This window comes from Mesoplodon mirus (genome assembly GCF_964341445.2).
Source record: "Mesoplodon mirus genome assembly, chromosome: 2".
In the NCBI taxonomy this organism is placed as follows: Eukaryota; Metazoa; Chordata; class Mammalia; order Artiodactyla; family Ziphiidae; genus Mesoplodon; species Mesoplodon mirus.
Window position 1 is genome coordinate 218,192,973 of NC_138977.1, and position 11,154 is coordinate 218,204,126.

Below are 11,154 nucleotides of genomic sequence, written 5' to 3' on the forward strand. Positions count from 1 at the left end.
TTGCATTTCTCTAATGATTAGTGATGTTGAGCATCTTTTCATGTGTTTGTTGGCCATCTATATGTCTCCATTTGAGAAATTTAGGTCTTCTGCCCATTTTTTGATTGGGTTGTTTGTTTTTTTGATATTGAGCTGCATGAGCTGTTTGTATATTTCAGAGAGTAATCCTTTGTCAGTTGCTTTGTTTGCAAATATTTTCTCCCATTCTGTGGGTTGTCTTTTTGTCTTGTTTATGGTTTCCTTTGTTGTGCAATAGCTTTTAAGTTTAATTAGGTCCCATTTGTTTATTTTTGTCTTTATTTTCATTACTCTAGGAGGTGGGTCAAAAAGGATCTTGCTGCAATTTATGTCAGAGTGTTCCACCTATGTTTTCTTCTAAGAGTTTGATAGTGTCTGGCCTTACATTTAGGTCTTTAATCCATTTTGAGTTTATTTTTGTGTATAGTGTTAGGAAGTGTTCTAATTTCATTTTTTTTTACATGTAGCTGTCCAGTTTTCCCAGCACCACTTATTGAAGAGGCTGTCTTTGCTCCATTGTATATTCTGGCCTCCTTTGTCATAGATTAGGTGACCATAGGTGTGTGGGTTTATCTCTGGTCTTTCTATCCTGTTCCATTGATCTATATTTCTGTTTTTGTGCCAGTACCATACTGCCTTGATTACTGTATCTTTGTAGTATATATAGTCTGAAGTCAGGGAGACTGATTCCTCCAGCTCCATTTTTTCTTCTCAAGATTGCTTTTGCTATTCAAGGTCTTTTGTGTTTCCATGTAAATTAGCAGACAAGAATTTTAAATCAGCCATTATAACCATGTTCGTGAATGTAAAGGAAAATATGTTTGTAAAGAATTAACAAATCTGAGATCTCAATGGAGAGCTAGAAACTATAAAAAAAAAAAGAACCAAATGGACATGATAAAACCAAAAAATACAATATTAGAAATAAATTTCATTGTATGGGCCCGACAGAAATGGAGATGACTGAATAGACAGATCAATAGAAATAATTCTATGTGAAGAACATACAAGGAAAAAATGGGGGGAAAATGAATGGAGCCTCGAGAACCTGTGGAACCTGTGGATATCAAAATATCTAATGTACATATAATTGGAGTCTTAGAAAGAGAGGGGAGAGATAATGGGATAGAAAAACTTTGAGGAAACTTAGTATATGTAGATGTAATGTATATAACAAATGTCATGGGGTGACAGCTATGTTTTAAAATGTGATTTTATATATATTACATATGAATATATATTGAAATATAGATTACATATATATTACATGAGGAAGATTAGTATTATAAATACATGTGTCTGACAAGAGAGTTTCAGAATACATTTTTTAAAATTGACAATTAAAAGGGGTAAGTAGACAAATCCACATAGTTGGAGATTTAAACCCTCTTTTCTCAACAATTGATTTTAAAAAACTAGACTTAAAAAATCAATAAAGGTATAGATGATTTAAATAACACTATCAACCACCTTGACATAGTGGATGGTTAAAGAATGCTATACCCAATATCAGGAGAGTGCACACTTAAAAAACTAGACTTAAAAAATCAATAAAGGGCTTCCCTGGTGGCGCAGTGGTTGAGAGTCTGCCTGCCGATGCAGGGGACACGGGTTCGTGCCCCGGTCTGGCAAGATCCCACATGCCGCGGAGCGGCTAGGCCCGTGAGCCATGGCCACTGAGCTTGAGCGTCTGGAGCCTGTGCTCCGCAATGGGAGAGGCCACAACAGTGAGAGGCCCGCGTACCGCAAAAACAAAAAAAACAAAACAAAACAAAAAAAATCAATAAAGATATAGATGATTTAAATAACACTATCAACCACCTTGACATAGTGGATGGCTATAGAATGCTATACCCAATATCAGGAGAGTGCGCACTTTTTCTAATGCACATAGAGCATTCAGCAAGGCAGCTCATATTTAGGTCATTCAACAAGCCTAAATAAATATAAAATGATTGTATGTGCTCTCCACAGCGGAACTAAATTAGAAAGTAATAGCAAAAATACATCTAGATCCTCTTCATCTGATATTTTTAAATTAAATGATACACTCTATGTAACTCATAAATTTTGAACTGAAAATATTCTAAACAGAATGATAGTGAAATCATAACTATAAAAATTTGTGAGATGCAGCTAAAGCAGTGCTTAGAAGAAGATTTATAGCTCAAAATACTTTTATTAGAAACAAAGAATGAAATAAAATTAATGACCTATGGTTTGGACTATAAAAATAAGAGAAAGTAAACCCAAATGAATTAGAAGAAAGGAAAAACTAAAAAGCAGAAAATAGTGAAGTAAAAAGCACACCAAAAATATAGAAAGTTAGCAAAGCCAAAAGTTGGTTCCTTGAAAGGATCAGTACTCTTGCACACTTTCCCAATACCTTGCCTTTGCTATGCTGCCTGTTTCATTGTTGTTGTTGTTTTTAACCCTACAGCATGTTTTCCTCCTATCCCCACCCATCCAAAGTTTCAGGGCAAAAGTCAATTTCTCCAACAGTTTTTCCAAAATTCTGCCAACTGAAAATAACCTCTTCCTTCCAAACACATATTTCAGTATTCACTTTCATGTCTTTTTTGTATGATAAGAATGGAAAACATTTGGTATCTTATCATGAACCTGAAACCCCAGGCTGATAGAATGAGCAGTACTATGGTCAGAAATTTTAAAATTTAACCTTTAATTTTTTTGCTCAGCTGAACAAAAATATCTGGATATTAATCAAAATCTAAACTAAGAAACTGATCTGTGATACCTCATTAGGATAACTCTAAAACAAGGTTCTTATCAGTAAGGAAAATTTAAGGGAGTATAAATTAACAGAAACATGATGTTGAGCAAATTTTTCCCCAACATAAAAAGAATAGTAGTTCTTAGAAGTAAACATTCTCCAGGAATAGACCACCTTATGAAATCGGATAAAACTATGAATTTCGTCCCCAGATAAAAAAATCACAAACATAAATTTTGCATATGGTTTCAGATATTAACATAGTGTTTTTCATAGATTTTCTTCATGGAAAAACTAAATTTAAATGGCTGGAATCTAGTTGTCAATGAGTTGAAAATTCTTATGAGATGGATGATGCCAGAAAGTACAAGAAAATTGAAGATAAACTTAAGAAATATATCTGGAATGTGATAGAAATGAAAAATTCAAGAAAAGATGACTGATACAGAGAGGTCAAATTGTGTGAAAAAATAGACATTCTGGAGATCAAACAACAGTAAAAGTACAAAAGATAAAGCCACACATGAGTAAAATTATTCAGAACAGAAAAACAATTAATTTCATAAAGGAAGAAATATCTTTTTACCCACCTAAAATTAGGACATGAGAGTTTTCAACTTTCAAAGAGAAAGTTAAAGTTTAGATTCCTTTTAAAACATAATTGTTATTTTTAATTTATTTTGAAATATTGCACATACCAAGAAAAATTTAAATCTAATAAGACAAATATTTGTGTACTCTCCATCTAGCTTAAGAAATAAGCCTCACCAAGTACTGTTAAAGTCCACCATTCGCCCTTCTTTGAATGTATTTCTCTAAACACACTCCCCACAGTAACCACTATATTGAGTTTTATCATTGCCTTGGCTTTTTAATATAAGTGCACTTATTGTTAAGAAATTATATTTTAATTTTACATGCTTTTGAACTCTAAATAAATTGTATTATCCTATATGCTTCTTCTACAACTTACATTTTCTACTCAACGTTGTGTTTTCTGATATTCATTCAGGTTGATGCACATGGCTGCTGTTCATTCACTTTCACTACTCCACAATATTTTATGAACATATCACAGTTTACTTTTTCATTCTCTCTTCCATGAATATTTGGATTGTTACAGGTTTATTTTAATTACCAAAAAATACTTCTATGGACACTCTTGTATATAATCCATATTTACATATTTAAGAGTTTCTCCAGAGCAATGGTTCTCAAAATGTGGTCCTGTACCAGCAGCCTCAGTATCACCTGGGATCTTGTTAGCAAGACAGTTATTTGGACCTCATTCCAGAGTTACAGGGTCAGAAACTCTGGGGATGGGGACAGCACTCTGTGTTTTAATGAGTTCTCCAGGAGATTCTGATACACAATTTTGAGAACCACTGCCCGAGAACTGGATCATAGGAGAGTATATACACCTTTATTGGATAACATCAAATGTGTCTAAAGTGATTGTATCCTTATACTCTCACCCATCAAATAAATAAGTTTCTGCTGTTTAACATCATTATCAACACTTTATAGTCTCAGAACTTTTAACTTTTTGGCCAATCCAGCTGGTACAAAATGGTATCCCCTGTGATCTTATTTTAGTCTTCCTTGAATCTAATAAGGTTGATGCTTTTTATTCATTTATTAGACATTCATATTTCCTTTTCTATAAAATATCTGTGCCTGTCTTTTGCCCATTTTTCTATTGGATTGTCTTTTTTTCTCATTGAGTTGTTTATTTATCCTTGTCAGTAAAATGTCTTGCAAATGTCTCTCCCAGTCTGTGGCTTTTCTTTTCACTTTTAAATGGTATCTTTTGATAAGCAGAAGTTTTTCATTTCAATGTAGTCAGATTGAGTATGTGGTTTGTGGGTTTTGTATCTTATTTAAGAGATGCTTCCCTACCATGAGATAATAAAGACTTTCTCTTTTTTTTCTTCTAAAAATCTTAATATTTTGCTTTCACATTTAAGTCTTGAATCCACACTGACTTTATTTTGTATGGTGTGAGAGACCAGATAAATCCATTTTTTCCTGTATGAATAACCAGTTGTCCCAGTTGCACTGAATGTATAGATTTTAAGGAGGGGAATTGACATCTTAATAATACTGAGTCTTTCTATTCATGAGTATAGTATACCTGTCCATTTATTTGGGTCTTCTTTAATGTATGTCCATGAAGTTTCATAATTTTGGGTAAATTTATTCCTAGATATTTTATATGTTTAGTTGTTTTGTGAATGGTGTCTTTTTTAAATAAAATTATATTTTTCTAAATGCTGGCTGCTGAAGTAGAAAAACACAATTGATTCTTGTATGATCATCTTCTAGCCAGCAACTTCGCTTAATTTCAAAGTAGTAAAAAAAAAAAAAAAAAAAAAAAAAACAGACTATCTCCATATATCTCTACTGTAGCAATTATTGCAAGATGCTGGAGTAACATCTATAGACCACTTAGAAAAATACTTTGAGAGCTTAGAATACTTGGCTTAGTCAAATTGTCACTCATTTAGAAGAGGAAAAGAAAAAAAGGATACTCTCAGATCTATAAAGTTTCAGACTTTCTTTTTTGGTAGCTTGCTCAAGGCCAATTAAGAAATGAATTAGAACCAAAAAAAAAAATACTGAATGGAGATGCTGTGCTAAGATGAACCACCAGTCATCACAGAAAGAAGTAAATAAGAGCTCAAACTAGAAGGCTGCTGCCACTGTCTGGTTTAAGTGATTAAAAAAAAAAAAAAGTAGCACACAAAGTAGGTAAACTTTCTGGAATAAAATAGGGAAGAACAGGGGTCTTAGAACCTTAGATTTAAGAATGAAGGATGGGAAAGATGGAATCCAATATGCAAAATCTCTTGTCTTTCATACAAAGAAGTAACAAGCCTATTGTTTTCATCAGATATATTTATAATTTTAGAAACTGTAAAATACTGTTATATTTGATCAATTGAGTAAAAATATATGTTTATATTCCAAATTGTTTTAAAGCATCAAAAAAGATAATATTGTATATGTGATAAAAGGTATATTGAAAAGAAACAATAAAGTATTAAAAAGGAGGAAATAATTATATGTAATGATTACATTGAATATAGTTACATAAATTCCCTTGGGCTCCTATTGAATTAAAAACAACTTTAGGGGCTTCCCTAGTGGCACAGTGGTTGAGAGTCCGCCTGCCAATGCAGGGGACACGGGTTCGTGCCCCGGTCCGGGAAGATCCCACATGCCGAGGAGCAGCTGGGCCCGTGAGCCATGGCCGCTGAGCCTGCGCGTCCAGAGCTTGTGCTCTGCAGCGGGTGAGGCCGCAACAGTGAGAGGCCCGCATACCAAAAAAAAAAAAAAAAAAAAACTTTAATAATATTTTACTTAGAATTTTTTTTAACCAAAGAACTAAAAGCATGATTAGAAGTAGAATGATGGTTGTTTCATATAAAGTCGGCTGAAGAAAACACTCTTATTTGGCAAAATGTTTCTGAAGATTTTGCTTTGTATGACAGGATACAGAAAGAGATGTTTAAATCCACTACAAAAACGTTTCTAAATCTCATTTATTTTATTTTTCTATCGAATACTTATATATACTTATCATGGGCCAGCTACTATTCTAAGTGCTTTACAAAGTGGAACTCATTCTGTTAGTCAGGATGCTGGCAGGAAACAGATGACACACTCAAATTGGATAAATTGAAGTGAAGTAAACAAAAGGAATATTTACATCGAAGTGAAGTAAACAAAAGGAATATTTACAAAGGTGTGAGTGGGATTTAAAAAATGCAATAAGAGATTGCACAACCCAGTGGCTGACAGCAGCAGGGAGCCTTTACCACCCTAGGCCTGCCTGAAGGGGCGAGGAGAGAGAATGGTTAAATGTACCCAGAGAGAGGGTAGGTTGCAGACAACCAAGGCAACGTGGCAGGAACAAGGAGAATAAACACCCTGATCTCACTCTTCCTCCGGCCTCTGGCTCTCTTGACTGTGCCTCCCATCAGCCAAACAGGACAGAAAGCCAGAGGGTGAAGAGCTCATTGTTGCCACTTTTATGGGCCAGCCTCTAGGGTACAGAAGCAGGATGGAGAAAGACTGGAGGAGAATCTGGAGAGGCAAACATACTCAGAACATTTATAATAACCCTATTTCATCGATGATATTGGTGCATGCATTTTAATAGCAACTGATACACAGAGAGATTAAATAACTTGCCTAAGATTGCAAGTAAGTGATGGATCCAGGATTTTAACCCAGGCAGTCTGGCTCCACTGTACTAGACCTATCTCTCATATCATATTATTATCCTATAAGCTTATATATCTTATTATGCCCATGCTCTAGTTTTTTTTTTTCCCCCCCTTCTAATGTTGTCTGATATGCTGGGATTTAAACGGAGTAAAAAAGACCATTGTTAAGAGTCATTTCTGACTTCTTTCTACCACCTGTTAAAGGGCTGGGAGGCATTTTTATGTTATTGTAGACACTTAACTACCAAGAGTCCCATTACGATTCATAGATCATTTTGAAAATTGAGCAATTTTCATGATAGGCATACTTCCCAGCAGCTTCTTAGTATAGTTGGGAAGATTATAGCCAGAGGAAACACAGGAGGTGAAAATTTGGTCTCATTTCTAAGTGTTCAGTTGTAAATGTGGATTGTGGTCTCATTAAATTCATATACTTGATGTCTTTTAATTTTCCAATAGAATTGTAGTAATCTGGCAATTCTTAATATTCAAGGCGTAGATCCTTTCTAATTTTTTTGGTGAATGTCTTAAAATATTAAAATAACAACCGTGAGTTCAACATAAAATAAGTGTGTTTTATTAAGTAAATTTAAGCATATTGTTAGAAAAAAAGTCTTTTCTTGTTGATTTCTGTCATTAGCTTGGTCCTCTCTTGAATAAACTACCTACTAGATGATTCAGAATTGGGAATAAGTTGGAGATTGCCAAATCCAATACTGTTTTCCTGGAGGTTTTTGCATCGTGAGGGCTTTTTAATTTTTTCCTTGGAAAGCTCCCCAGAACTTTCAACATCTCCCCTCTTGCCATCTTGTACAGCTGCCCTTTCCATATTATTCTCTGCATCTCCACCACATACTCCATGCCTCAGGCACACTGCCCCTCTCCCTCTTCCCTGGAGCACGCTTTTTCGTATCTTCATGACTTTTCATTTGTTCTTCTCTCTGCCTTGAATGCCCTCCTTTTATACTTGGTAACTCCTGCTTTTCATTTGAGAGCCCAGATGCCACTTCCTGTGAGACAGCTTTCCCACCTCCCCTAGAAAGAGATTTTCACTCCCTTCTATGAACTCCTAGGATTTTCTGAATGTACCTCTTCTGCAGCCCTTACTATAATGTGTTAACATAGTTTGTTTGTATATCTCTTTATCCCACTGAACTGAGACTTCTTGAAGGCCAGGACCTTAGACTGCCAAGAAGAACTAGTTCTATGATTCTTGGCCTTCATACAAGGACCAGAAACCCCTTCAAAGTCTGTTTATACCTTTCTGTGTCTGCCATTTGCAGGAAGAGATTCAAAGGATAACTTAGTAGCATGAGAACTCATATCCGTCCTGCTTTGCATTTTAATATTAGGGTCAATGAGTTAAATGTAGTCTGATATAGTTCTTTAGTAGGCAGATTTAACATTTCTTATGTGAACCAGAATTTTCAAATTATTAATAATTTCCTTAGTGTTTTGCTTCTTATAATGACGCCTTCAGAAAATTCATTCAAGTTTAGGTATACTAAAAATTATATTCATGCTCAAAACACTAAAACTGTCCAGGTATTACTTCCAATTACCTTTCTCTGAATGAGCATTAAAATCAGAATATGAGATAGGTCCACATTATCACAAATGGGGGTGAATTTTGGTTTAAAAAATGCTCTTCAGTACCCTGAGTGTTATAACAAGCATAACCTTTTTGTTTTTGCATGTGAGAGCTGGTCTTTTTTAAGGAGTGAGTGAACTCCTACCTGAATCTCCTTCTGAGTCTCAGATGCCTTCATCAGTAAGTGTTATTTCAAAGTGCCGGGATCTGAGCTTTTCACCTTCTACCGACGTGGTCTAGCTGCCTGCTCACCCAGTTTCCCCAAGAGATTACTACCCACACCGCTTACTTTAAATTCAATTTGTGTTGAACCAATCACTTCTTTTATCCCCTCTACCACTGACTCCTGACTGTCCCTCCCTCCACTTTATTAGAGACTGGGAGAGAGTGAGGCCAAGTTCATGCAGCATTTAGCTTCTACATGTGACACTGGAGCTGGAAAAGTTAAAAGCAAAATAGCAGCCCTCAATATTCCCGTCTCTCCCCAAGTGCATCATGGAGAACAGTAAACTTTCAGTGATGAAGTACAACCTTATTCCACTTGAGATTTAGTTGGTGAAGATCTTTCACTGAAATAGCCTTTTCATGTTCTCTTTCTCCATGGCCATACGGGTCATCAGCATTTCTTACCAACTGAGATACGACATACGGAAGTGTATTATAAACCATGAAACAGTAAACAGGACTAAAACATTATCCTTACCTAAATTGTGAGAGAGCAGGGATGTCTGTAAACGTTTTTGAAACTAGAGTTAGTTCGTGGTAAAGAAAAGTTTTTCATCAAGAGCCCTCAAATATGCAATTTGAGGACTTAGAACTCAGTGATGTTTTTCTTGGTTTCCAGAACTACACTCCTACTTGCTGAGAATTTGTGGCTTCAAAAGTGTTATCTAAATCCTCACTTAAGTTGGCTAATGAGTTGGAATCTTTTTCTAAGTTATTAGCTTGACTTTCTAGTATTTTCTTTCCCCTGGTCTGCCATATGGTATACATTTATTTTTAATGCTAATGTGAATTAAAATTAATTTTGTTTAGGCAATTTGGAAGAATTTCATAACATCCCTTGAGGTAGTTGGAAATGCCCAGAGTGAAACAAACTAGGGTTGGGATGCACTAATCTAGATTAATGTCAGTAGATAGCAAGTCAGGATTAATCATGTGATTTTGTGTTTTCTGTCATATAATAGACTGCTGCCACTGGTTGGGTTGCAAATAATAGTTAATCCCAAAGTACTGAAAATAATATTTAGTTTTTAAGATTTCTCTGAAGTTAATTCTTATGATGCAACCATGACTCATTTTCTTCTTATGGTTTATAGCTCTTATTTGGATGTTAACAGTAAATGAATTATAGCTCGTTTGGGAGCTTTTTAAATTACAGCAGAAATCTACCTCATGGTTTACTCAAATGAACAGTGGTGAGATTTTAAACAAGTAATTTACAACTAATAATTTATGACAAGATAGGTTTTAAAGAAAAGCACAATGGATTCAAAAGCATAAGATGAATGATAAGTGCTTGGAGCGTCCCTTTGTTCTTAGCATGTTGGCAATTCCTGTCATTAATAATAATACTTGGCTTTCATGTGGCAAATTTCATTTCAGACGTTTAAAGTACTTTAGAAGTATTTGTTTGTTATTCTTCACCGCCTTCCAGGGCCAGGGATGCTCTACCTCAGAAGAAGAAAATTTGTTTCATTAGGAGTTAAGAGAGATTTAGGACCTAACATAAGTCAGCGAGCCTTTTGGAGGGGAAATGAGGATTAGATCAAATTCCAATGGATTCTTCTCCACCAGCTCTCAGAGAAATACCTCTCCTTGAGCCTAGAGGTGGAAGAAGCAAAGATGACCCTTTCCTTACTGCTTAGGAATGAGGTGAATTATTCCACAATATGCAAACTCAAAATCCTTCTGTCCACGAGTCTAGGCTAGGTCAGCATGTGAACTGTGAGCTGGAAATTGTTGCTCAATGAGTCATATTCTCAGAGTGGACTTTTTCCCCGCCCTACTGTATAAATTGTGTTATTTAAGCTGTAATTTTCTGCTGAGAAAACTGTGGGACGTTATCTCTGCTTTGGTAAGTGCTTCTTGAAGGCTGAGGTTTTACTTTTTCGTCTTTGTCTTTGAATAAAAATATTCAAGATTAGAACCGGGCACAGAAGAACAGAAGCTGGCATGCACACACACACACACACACACACACACCAGTGACCAACGGATTGACCAACTGAATGAATGTCAATAAATCATGGAGAAATATAACCCCTTAAGCCCTATAAATAACAATATGCAAAGTACAGCAATACATAAAATCAGGGGTAATGGTTAAAAAATGGTATTGCTTATCATCTCAAATAGCCTAGCTCTTACTATTTGGAACCCACCCCGATTTTCTCCTACATCGGTTTGAACCTAAGCAAGAAAGTGGTCCCTGTAATTCAAGCCACAGTCCCAATGAGCATGTCCTGTAGAGTCTTTATGTTGAGTTCAGCAAACAAAGGTTACTGATACTTTCTTAGTCCTATTAAGTATGCAATAGGTCTAGAAATTCTGTGGCTTTCCAACAGCCTTGGCAGACA